Here is a 12,490-nt window from a genome sequence, read left to right as displayed (position 1 = left end):
CTCATCAGATGGGAAGATGTCTGCAAATTTCATTATCAACTCTTTGGCTTTGCTATACTGCTCTTCAGATAGGTTCGCCTTGGTTCCTGTCAAAAGCCTGGTAATTAGAGGGTTGACCGATTCAGTGGGCGTAAAAGAAACGTTGTTTATGTTGCAATTCTTAATTAGGTCGATTGTATGGCATTTAGCAATGTAACTATCCCTTCGTAGGTTCATAATTCTGACAGGTACTCTCGGATGATCTTTACCGATCATGACCAGCGTTTTCCCTACAGCCACTCCGTCGTAATTGTCTTCCGTTCCTTCGATTAGCGCCGTTCCCGACATTTCATGTCCGTTCTCTAACTTTCCCCAAATAATTGATTCGGACTGTGCAGGCAGACTTGTATCCTCCGTCAATAGTATTTTCATCATTCGATTATTTCCTTCTTCACTATCACCTAACAAAGGAATCTCCACATTTCCATACAACAAAGTTCCTCCGCTAATGTTAATGGAAAAATCCAAATTTCTGTAGAAAATCTAGACCTAAAATGCAATCATCAGTTATGTTTGCTATCAAAAATTCATGCACGAATGACTGACCTCCGAGCTCAAATCCTAAATCCGCCAGTGCTTTTATGGGCATCAGTTCTCCACTGGCTGTTTTCAGGGAGAAAAGGCTCACATTTGTAGTATTATTGCTGTTTGCGACATTTGGCCGAATGACTGAACGTGAAGCACCAGTGTCTATGAGAAACCGATACTTCCGAATTCCAATTTTTCCTTCTACCATAAGACTCCTACTTTGTCCCAGCACAGCTATTGGAGTGACATTGACAGGGGCTCCCATTTCCTGGATCGCCGGTTTCTGCCCCTTGAAGCCGACGAATGTTAGTTTTCCTGATAGCCATTGGCTCCAGGCCATGCACCCGTTTCTGATCTGTGCTGAATCGCCTCTTGCTGATTAGGTGTTCTTCTACACATCCTTTGTATATGCCCAGATTCACCACAGTTCCAGCAACGGACCCTGGTCGCACGATGAGCTCCCTGTGACCGGCTTGGCTTATACTCTTCAAGAACCTCCGTCATTCGTCTAAGTACTTGTGTTAGATCTTCTTCCTGAACTTCCAGTCTCCGACCATGATGACTGTTGATGGATGCGTTCTAAGCGGCTTCATAGGACAGAGTGTACACAAGGGCTTCGCTGTCCTTACGCTTGCCACTAACTCTAATAACCTTTTTTTAGCTCTGGATCTAGAACGGCATCGATGAAGGCACCAGTGACGATTACTTCGAGGAACTCCTGTGCTGCTGTGGGGTATGCCAGATGGGCAAGTCGTTCAATTTCCGTCTTTAGCTCTTGTAGGGTTTCACTGACCCGCTGTTGTCTGGTCTTCAGCTGGACCCTATAAACTTCCTGTAAGTGCTCGTCCCCGTATCGAAGCTCCATAGCCTGGACGAGAGCAGCATAATCCTGCTGGTTTGGAATGGATTGGAGTACTTCGGAAGCCTTTCCTCTAAGTGCCAGTACTAGAGCGGTCGCTTTTTCCTCCTCGTTGCCCCATTTGTTGACCTTAGCAGCTGCCTCAAACTGTCTTCTGTAGACTGACCAGGAGACGGACCCATCAAACACAGGGGGTTTCATCTTTACAAGCCCTTCGGGTAACATTGATCCCGTATTACTAACCGGCGCCTTGCTGAGCCCTTCTCTAACTTGAACTTTCAGTTCTTCTATGTCTCTTTCTACCACATCGACTCTCTGGTTCATCGTGACCTCCATCGTGGTTATTTTCTGGTTAACCGATACCAATTCAGTCCTGATCCCTGAATCCAGTGTGTCTATTTTGTCCTGCATGGTTCTAATCCCTATATCAAGTATATCCATTTTTTCCTGCATCTTACCTAGGAGTTCAATTATATCTGGCCCTACTTCGAATTGATAACTGTCCGGGTCTTCTTCTTCCTCAATCAGGGCTTGCCGGAGACGAGCTGTAAGTGTCTCCTTGCTACCACCACCTTGCTTTAGACCTCGATACCGAAGCTCTTGTTTTAGTTCTTTAATCAAGAGTTGCTCTAGTTGTTTCATAATAGGGGAAGCCATTACTAACTTACCTCCCGTTCGTTGAGTCGCCTATAATCCCACTTCTGACACCAATGTTACAACATTTAAAGGAGGCAACTCAACGAGGTATGGGAAAAAAGACAATACAAAGTTTAATCAACATAGATCACCAAAACAAGACCCGTTCCAATCTTCTCGCACTTCCTCTTCCTCTCTCCCCGTTCATTTAGTCCATCCTCGTGCGCTGGTGCGCAACCATAGAGTCACTACAGAACATGGTCATTACAGTATGTTAGATTGATCTTTAAAATGTGGCCCGTTTATTAAAATTCAAAAAGAAAAAAAGACAAGATTACAAACAGAGATCGTGTTAACTCAGAGGCTTCTCTGTCGGAGTCGGATCCCTATCGGATCCGCCAATTTGCATGGAGTATTGAAGACGTGGTTTTGTTTTGATTGTCAAAAGTAATAATGTTTCAACGATTCATTCGCAGTTGTAAAAAATTTTTTTTTTTTTTTTCAGTTTTACATGTTTCGGATGTTCCTTCAAAGTTAAAGATAGTTAACTTCCTTGTCCAAACCTCCCGCTGGACGACGGGGGATGGCAGCGAGCAGGGTATGAACCCAGGACCGTCGAGATAATTAGTCCAGCACGCTTACCGCACGACCAGACATTGCTGCTAATTTAATAACAAACTGGTTACAAACTAATAGCCTATTATTGATAAAGAGATATATTACACATTATGTCATGATATCGTGCTTTTACTTCGATGTATCAGCACAGTTACCAACAGAGCAATTGGCATTTTCATTTCAATGGAACTAGAATAAGAATGTAGATCTACCTAAACTAAACTTCTGATTTAGCACTCTTAAGATCTATATCTACTAGATCTATATCTAAAATATAATAATTTAGATGTAACTCAAATAAGATTTATGCAAAAAAGAAAAAGTTATTTAAGCATTTCATTTAAAGAATCAACTCCATATGACGTCAAAGGCAAAACGTATGTAAATATATAAATTTATGTATATATTGTTACGTATTTCTGAATCTTCTGGCTAGATGTATTAGTTGGCACACAAATAAAAACACAGCAAAGAACTTGACGACTAAACTTTCAGTTTCATATAACTTTAATGACTATCAACTCTAACAATTCGTTACTGTAACATGTAGCGTAGAAGACTGTACAATATCTGTCAGTTTACAGTTAGCTATACTTCGTTGCAATTCATCTCTTCACTTCGTTGCAATTCATTTCTCAACTTGCATCGAGCCGTATTCCACAGAACAGACAAACGACACACTTCCCAGTGTCGCTCCAGGTCTCCCAAAGCTGAACCAAGTCGTACTCAAGTCTACCGAATCAGAGCCGCACACGTCTTACATCGACTGTATCGACTGTAACGGCTCAAGTCCACTGTAGTTCGCTGTATAGACTTTAACGACAGTAGTCCACTCCAGTTAACTCTACCCTAGTTAACTTGCATCGAGTCGTACACATTTCTCTTCCACAGAGCCGCACACGTCTTACATCGTCTGTATCGACTGTAACGGCTCACTCACGACTCCATACGACTGACTTTCACATTAACTCTCTGGCTTATATAGAGTCCCTAATCGCTTCTCCAAAGTTGCACAAACACTGCTTGTATCTTCTGGAATAACACGTGAGGAAACGTCACATCCTGTCTTTATTTATACATGTAGATTCCAGAGAACACTCGCTGCAGTGTCATCAAGTCGGGGTCACACGTAGTGACCTATATCTGTCACTGTTCATTAGTAACTGTCCCCCTACTTAGATCTGTTCGTCCCCTGGAACAACACGTGAGGACACGTCACATCCTGTCTTTGTTTGTACATGTAGATTCCAGAGAACACTCACTGCTGTGTCATCTCGCCGGGGTCATACGTTGACCTCTACCTATCACTGTTCATTTGTAACAATATATATATATATTTCACTGGGCCTGAAATATGCTGAATAGTCGATCAATCGGAGGATGCTTAAAATGTTAAAAGTTGTCATTGTAATAAAAATGGGTCGAAAAGTGTGAAAGTGGTTGTCTGTGTATGTCACTATGGATGTGTTACTCTGTGTGTGTGTGTGGGGGGGGGGTTGCCGGTTGATCGATATCCTGATCCTAGTAATAGTCTTACTAACTATTCAGAGTGTGTCAATGCCACCATTCTTAATTTAAAATTAGTTGACCTCAAATTTTACCAGAAGGAATAGTACGATGAGAATATATTGCTGAAGCTAAGAATGCAGCAAAGCTCTTGTTTCCCCAAGCTTTGCACCTGATTCGCTAACTAGCTACATGAATGAAGCGAAAGGTGTTTTTTTTTTGGGTGGGGGGGGGAGGGAGGGGGCGGGGTCACAAATAAAAGACCGAGAAACACTGATCTGCTTGGCGACAGCTGCTGAAGCACTCTGCGATCGTTCAAAAAATATGGACTCCAGAGGCGAATCACTAGGACTATTTCCAGCTGACTGTGATTTTACTTTTTTTTAGGAGTGGGGGCAGATGTAGCGTACAGATGAAGTTAACTATTCACAAGAATACGTTTAGTTCAAACTAAAGGTTTGGTTAACTATGGACAATGTGATGACCAATCAAAAAAAGCATGAAAATTATCCACCTGAAAGCATTTGACAAATTAGCTGAAAATGGTACCGAAAAGATTATTCTCAAATCAAAGCAAAATGAATATATATCATGGGCGTAGCCAGGGTTTTTTTGGGGGGTTCCAACCCCCCAAAATGAAATCCCCCCGCGGGGGGGGGGGGGAGTCGGAATTAAGTGACTGATTTTTTGCTGATTTTCTTTATTTTAGGAGAGATTTTAATACTTAACCATCACTTGCCCCAGCGCAGCTAATGGGGTTTTGAGTTTAAAACCCCTACCAGGGGGGTTTGCAGTTAAATTCCCCTCTTCTTTAAAACAAAACAAAAAATTTAAGCGACAATTTCCGAATTCCAAGAGCATAGCTTAAGGGGGGGGGTGTGATTTTAAAACCCCCTCCGAAATCTATGATAAAATCCCCGCTTCAATATAAGACTATTCATACATCAGCCACCAGATTCTATGAGCTTGCCAAAGGGGTTTTGAGTTTCTTCGGGCTTGAAGGTAAAAAATATCTCTTCAATATAAAATCAAAGCAAATTATGCATTTAAAATGCTATGATCGTAGCCGAAAGTTGTTTTTTTTAGTTTAAATCCCCCCTTAAGCGGGGTTGAAGCTAAAAAAATACCACTATACCTCTTCAATATAAAAAAAAAGCCAATTGCACACTCAAAATTATATGAAGGGGTCTTTGACTTTACCTCCCCCCCCCTCCCTTCAGCGGGGTTTGAAGCTAAAAAATACCTCTTCAAAATAAAAGAAAAAAGGAATTTACACATTAAATATCTATGAGCGTAGCCAAAATGCATTTTGTGTTTAAACCCCCCTTCAGCGGGGTTTGAAGCTAAAAAGTACCTCTTCAAAAGCCAATTAAACCCCTCTACTTCATAGGGCTTTTTTTTTAAAGTTTAAGACCTCTCCAGATGGTTTTGAGTTTTAAATCCCTCTTACAGAGAGTTTTGAGGCTGAAAAACTCTCTCTTCGATATTATTCTAAAGCAAACTAAATTTGCCTATTTCTATGAGCGTAGCTAAGGGTTTTTTAACTTTGAAAAAAAAAACTACAGAGATTTTTTAGTTTAAAACCCCCCAACAGATGATTTTGACGATAAAACATCCCTTTTCGATATATAGTCTAAAGCAAACTACAGTCACCTAATTTCAAGATCGCTAATCAAGAGAAGTTACAAATATCTACCAGTGATTGGACTCCATTAATAAAGTGCAGGGAATAGTCATCGGCCGAAATTTAAAAAGACTAAATGTGACTCAACAAAGATGGCTAAGACGGATTTTAGGAATCAGTTATAGAGATCGGGTCACAATCAAGGAAATTTTATGCTGAAATGGGAGTCGACCCCCTAGTAAGGTTGTGACAGAGCGGGACATGTTTTCCGACAAAATGAATTACGCATAATATAATATATAAGAGTTGAGATGACATGGAGGCCATTAGGAGGAAAGCGAAGAAAAGGGACATCCTAGTACAACTTGGCGCCACTTTCATGAAGATCCTCATAGCGGGTGGGAAGAGGCTTCAGACATTGACAGTAACAGATTTTTTTGTGGAAGCAGATTGCCGCCTAATGCGCCGAACAGCGCGGGAGGACCTAAGTAAGTAAGAAGAGCAGATTAGGTTTTTGAAATAAAACTTTTTAATAGCAGGATAATGCACTGTAGATACCTCAGAATATGCATTTTGTTTGCTTTCAATACCGGAAATAGTGCTTGGCCCTGAACCCGCTGGGGGAGCTCACAGCGCTCCACCAGACCCACTTGCGGACAACGGCGGGGAGACTACAATTTTTCCAGGAAGAACCTATTCTAGGGCACAATAAACGTCTTCCGAAAGAATAAAGGGTCAGAATGTAATAAAGATTAATTATGTACACACACACAAACAAACATATATATATATATATATATATATATATATATATATATATATATATATATATATATATATATATATATAACCTCTCTTGGCTACGCTCTTGGAATTAGGTGACTGTAGTTTGCTTTAGATTTTATATCGAAAAGGGAAGTTTTATCGTCAAAATAATCTATTGCCGGGTTTTGAACTAAAAAATCTCTGTGGTTTTTTTTAAACAAATTCAAAACCCCCTTAGCTACGCTTATAAAAACCATCTGGAGGGAATTAATCATTAAAAAAAGACCCTCTGGAGGAGGGGGGTTCCACCTCCCGGGCTTGGCTACGCTCATAGAATTTTGAGTGTGTAATTTTTTTATATTGAAGAGGTATTTTTAGCTTCAAACCTGCTGAAAAAAAAAGGGGGGGGGGTTAACTTAAAACCATCTGAACGGGTTATAAATTTAAAGCCATATGGAGGCTACGCTCATAGAATTTTTAGTGTGTAATTTGCTTTTTTATATTGACGATGTAGTTTTTTAGCTGCAAAACCCGCTGGAGGTGGGTTTTAAACACAAAACCCCTCTTGGCTACGCTCATAGAATCTGATGACTGATGTATGGTTTAATCTGGTGACGAGGGGGGGGGGGTTTATCGTAAATTTCGGAGGGGGTTTTAAAATCAAAATCTTCCTTACCTATGCTCTTGGAATTTTTGTTGCATTTTTTTGGTTTTGTTTTATAGAAGAGGGGGATTTAACCGCAAAACCCCCGATAGGGGATTTTAAACTCAAAGCCCCCTTTGCTGTGATGGTTTAGTATTGAAATCTCACCTAAAATGAACAACATCAAAGAAAAAAAATCAGTTAATAAATTCCTTTCTGGGTGAGGGTGGGTTTGAACCCCAACCCCCTTGGCTACGCCCATGATATATATATATATATATATATTAGCCTATATATGACTGTAGTTTGCTTTAAAATAATATTGAAGAGCGGGTTTTTAACATCAAAACTCTCGGGGGGGGGGGGGGGGTAACTTAAAAACCATCTGGAGGGAGTTTTGAACTTAAAGCTTTCTGGGCCGGGGTGGGATTAAACTCAAAAACCCTTGGCTACACTCATAGAATTTTGTGACAGTAATTTGCTTTAATTTTGTATTGAAAAGGTGGTTTTAGCTTCAAACCCCGCCGGAGTTTTTAAACTCAAAATCCTCTGGGGGGGGGGATTTTAACTTAAAGCCCTATGATATGGGTTTTTAAACTTAATATAATAAGCTCAAAAATCTGGTGACTGTTATATGCTTTAGTCTTACATTGAAGAGGGGGTTTATCGTAAAAAAAATTTGGAGGGGGGTTTAAAATCATTAGCCTCCTTTGGCTACGCTCATGGAGTTTGGTGACTTTTGTTTGATACGCCCATGATAGTTATATCAGTCAATCAATATATTAATCAATCAATCTCCTACTTGTAGGTTAAAGAATAATAATAATGATCTATTTTTTTGGAAAAGTTTTTTTATTTTGGTGATAATGGGGGTTCCAGTTTATGATGGGAAGGGGGGAACATCGAGCCAATAGGGACGGTGCTGCTCACTGTATGTTTGTGGTAAATAGATGTATATGTCTACTGTACACTAATAATGCATCTTTAGGTGACACACCTGTTCAACGGCTTGAGACGTGTAAGCAACATGAAGATAACATCTTTTTATTGGTGTGCGTGGCAGTGTTTGCTATTAGATACCTCTAGGTGACATGCTAGATCTATGTATGTTTTTTAATAAATATTTTCTACGTTTATTTCGTGATATTCTAGATATCTACATCTATCACCAGAAGTTAAATTTCACTAATCAAGATATAAATCTAGAACTAGACTTGACTAGATGTATTGAGATAAGGTATCTAGTCTAGTGTATTTTCTAAATAAAAAAATGCATAGGATCATTTATCCTTGAATCAAAGGTAAGAAGAGGAATTATATATAGATCTAGAGCCTATTCCTATTCTAGATCTGTAGTGGTATGATTATGGTAGAATGTAATCTAGATCTATATACACCAACTCCAAGACTCTAGATCTACATATAGATCTATTAATATATCTAGATATATATTCTCTAGACTAATCAGACTTAAAAAATGAATCTTAAGAAGGCTAACAATTTGTATTCGATTCAGATACACACGGAATACTTTAATACTTTACACGCAATACTTAGTAACTACTTTATTGAATAATTTAAAGCAGGCATATTGCCAGTCCGTGTTGTTTTTTCGAAATAAAATAATTCATTAAACAAAGTGCTTACTAGATCTAGATATTTTGATGTAGGCCTATGCTTTAGATCAATTATTAAAAAGTAATTATTTTTAGGTTCAATTAAAAAAAAAAAAATTTCAAGTACTGAGATTGGATTGTTTTTGGCGGTCATTTTTATTGTTTATTGTCTATTCCAACCCAGCTGACAATTGACAAAACCTAAAATATAAAACAGCTTTGAATTTATTTTTAGAAATAAAACTATCAAAATATTTTAAAATTCTTTAAAAAAACAACAACAAACAAACAAAAAAACTTATCTATAGGTAAAAATTGTGCACATACAACTAGTTAAAGTCCCCATTTTAAACCATCCAGTTTATAGGGCAGATGATGTAAAGGTCATGTGTTTCTGTGGCCCATGGTTAACAAAGGTGTCTTGTGGCCAACACAATGACCAACTACCTTTACTTTTCCCCAAAATCCCAAAATGAAAAATCCATCTTCACCATGATTCGAACTCGAGGACCCCCCCCCCCCCCCCCCCCCACAGTTCAGAAGACAAGCGCTTTATATACCACTTAGCCATGTACTGCAACTCCCACTTACAACTCTCAATAATATTGAAGTTATTCCCCTTTTTGATAGTAAACATAATATTTAATTACTAATAATTTGATTGACTTATTGGATTTTTAAAAATTGATTCATGTTTTGTTAGAGTATAGAAAAAAAAAAAATTTCCCCTTTCAGACCTTGCAATCTATAGGCTGGGGACACGACAATTCGTTCACTGACATTTCGTTCACCCGACAATTCATTCACGCGACATATTGCTCACAGACAACTTGTTCACCGACAGTTGGTTCATGACAAATCGTTCATGTGACAAATCGTTCACTGACAATTCGTTCCCAAACAAATTGTTCATAGACAAATCATTCACTGGATAGTAACATATTTCCAAAAACAAAAAATTGCTAACATCTCTTATAATACAATTAATAATTTTTAAATAGAAAGTAAAAGTAGAAATGTACAGCACAACACAATTAATTATCAGTTGTTTTGTTCACTTGGACATATATTTATCAAAGCTAATAATAGATAATATAAAGCAAGTAAACAATATGTGTAAAATTTGGCATTTAACTGTTATAGATAGAAATACATTTAATTTTCTACATTAACAATGCATTTCATAATTAGAATTAAAGAAATGGATTGGAAACAATGTACATTGTAATATTATTATAAGAGCATATATAAGAACTTGAAAACTTACAAAAATTTTGTTATCACTTTCTTATATGCAAAATAACACACAATGGAATCTACAAAATATTACTAAATAAGTAGAAATTCAGAAACTATTTTTCGCATAATGTGCAATCAATCCAGTTCATAAAAAAGTAAAAGTTGATGTAAAGGTCATCTGTTCCTGTAATTTAATGTCCTTTGCAAGAACTCACTAGTTTTACTATGAGATTTTTAAAAATGTATCAGTTGCAATTCAAAATTTTATTAGCGATTATAAATTATTTTCCTTTTTTTTTTTTGCAAACATTTAATTTTAAACCTGAACATACTCTTAGTTTCCTTTTTAGATTTAGCAGATTGAGATATTTAAATTTAGATTACATCTTATTTCCACTCATAGAAACTTAATTAGCATAATTTCAATTATTTGTGCATTCAGTTGTTTTTTTTCAATTCAATTTAAATCTATTTGCTGGATTATTATTATTAATTTTTTTTTACTGTCGCATTTAGATTTAGAATCTTTAGATAGGATTAGAGTTCTTCACTGTCGGATCAGAATAGACGCTATTGTTTATAAATTATAAATTTTGGGCAGAGAACTCTAAATTCTAACCTTGTTTAAAGATCTAGATCTATAATATAGAGCTAGACTAATTATATAGATCTAGATTTACTGTATCTAGAATATATCTAGTATAGATAGAGTAGATCTAGAGATTAGATATACAATCTAGATCTAGATCTACTATTTCGATAGATCTCTCATCCTTAGAAATGGTAATTTCCGCATTAAGCGTCAATATTTATAATGGCCGCTTGTTCAACTGTTGCCAGATTGGCTTCATCTTATAATCTTAAATGACTTAATCTTCAGGCACTTCAGCATTTTAAATCATTATTGGGATCAAGAGTTTCAGGATAATCATAATTATTGACAAATAGACGACCCAAGGCATAGTATATGCTGCTATTTTGCAGGGCTGGTCTTAGGGCGTTAGGCCACTGCAACATAGATCTATATTCTATATCATATATATGCAACTACACTTTCATAGGACCCTCGCTGAATCTAGGTGTAAATTATTAAATTAAACCATTTGATAACTTATAACAGATTTCCTGCGGTCTCCTGATCTCATGAAATTGCAAAATATACGAAAAAGTCCTGGAAATTTCCAGAAATTATTAAAATCTTTTAAAAACTCTTACAAATCTCCTGAAATATATAGACAAAAATTGTTATTTTGGGGTGTCATTCAATATGGAAAACACCAGTCCTATGTGCGATAAAAAACGGCATTAATAAAAATGCAATACCCGTAATTGTGGAATCTGGTGAGAGAATCTTCTCGTTCCTCAAACTAATGAAGAATTACTTAAGGCCAACTATTCTCATAGATAGATTGAAACATTTGGTAATTCTTGCTATTGAGCATGGTCTATGTAGGAAATAGAATTGTTATGATATACTGTATGGCTTCACTGCACGCAAGGCTCGTAAAGTAATTCTGTACGTAGTAAAGAATGAATAAAATGCTTAAGAATTTATTTTCTAATACGAACTACTAAATTTCACGTATAATCCGTATCCCTACCCAAACTTGGCCCCGCAAAATCCGTTTCGGATTGGGCCCCACAATGGTTAAGTCCGAACCTGCTATTTAGTGACTACTTCTCCCCCTTCTTTTTTTTTTCGTTGCTAAAGTTACGTGGGGTAACTCTAGTCCGACTTGTAGAAATAAAAGAGTGATCTTTCCTTTACTTCTTGGTGTCCAAACTGTTGAGTTATGAAGAGAATTTTATATATATAGATTGCGAATGTCAGTTTGGCTGATGCCTTCTAGATTCTAAATAAATCTATTTTCTAAATTGTAGCTCTTGATTTTTGATCAAGATTTAGATCTGTAGATAGAACTACTCTAGATTCTAGATCTATATTATAAATGATTATGATCTACTTGACAGACTAGGGTCTGAGCTTATAAAATATATAATCTAGATCTAGGTCTAGAATAGTCTAGATCTATCTAGATTAACTAAAACGAACATCTTTCTAGATTTCCAAACTACTTTGTCTGGTAGGGTGTCTGGAAATTTAGGCACTGGTATTTTAGGTACTGGGTAATTTAGGCACTCGAAAATTTAGGCACTGGTAAATTGGACACTTTTTGACAAAGTGTAAAATTAAGCACCAGAAAATTAGACACTCTTTTATAGTGACCTTAAATTTGAAGATAATTTAAACATTAACATATATATATATAATCCTAAGGCTATGAGCTATATATTGGTGACGTTATGAAAAAATACTAACTGCATTTTCATGATACAAAAGAAAAGTTGACAAAATGGGAAAAAAAGGGCGCTCATAAGAATGCAGGGAAATAATGGCACCAGATTAAGAAACATCA

At 37.0% G+C, this 12,490-nt stretch overlaps 1 protein-coding gene across 4 annotated transcripts in view; it reads left to right on the top strand.

Moving 5' to 3' along the window:
- Positions 1 to 8,097: 8,097 nt before the first annotated feature.
- Positions 8,098 to 12,490, top strand: part of LOC106061350 (dnaJ homolog subfamily C member 22-like) — a 38,076-nt gene continuing 33,683 nt past the window's right edge. The window contains exon 1 of one of the 4 annotated variants that reach the window (XM_013219452.2): positions 8,098 to 8,236. The gene's annotated coding sequence lies outside the window, so the exon portion shown is untranslated. Of the gene's footprint in view, positions 8,323 to 8,356; positions 8,520 to 10,669; positions 10,857 to 12,490 lie in introns of those variants that run through there. The other 3 variants (XM_013219450.2, XM_013219451.2, XM_013219454.2) reach the window with 3 other exon arrangements.

Source organism: Biomphalaria glabrata, chromosome 16, assembly GCF_947242115.1.
Source record: "Biomphalaria glabrata chromosome 16, xgBioGlab47.1, whole genome shotgun sequence".
NCBI lineage: Eukaryota > Metazoa > Mollusca > Gastropoda > Planorbidae > Biomphalaria > Biomphalaria glabrata.
This window is presented reverse-complemented; position numbering and strand designations above follow the sequence as displayed.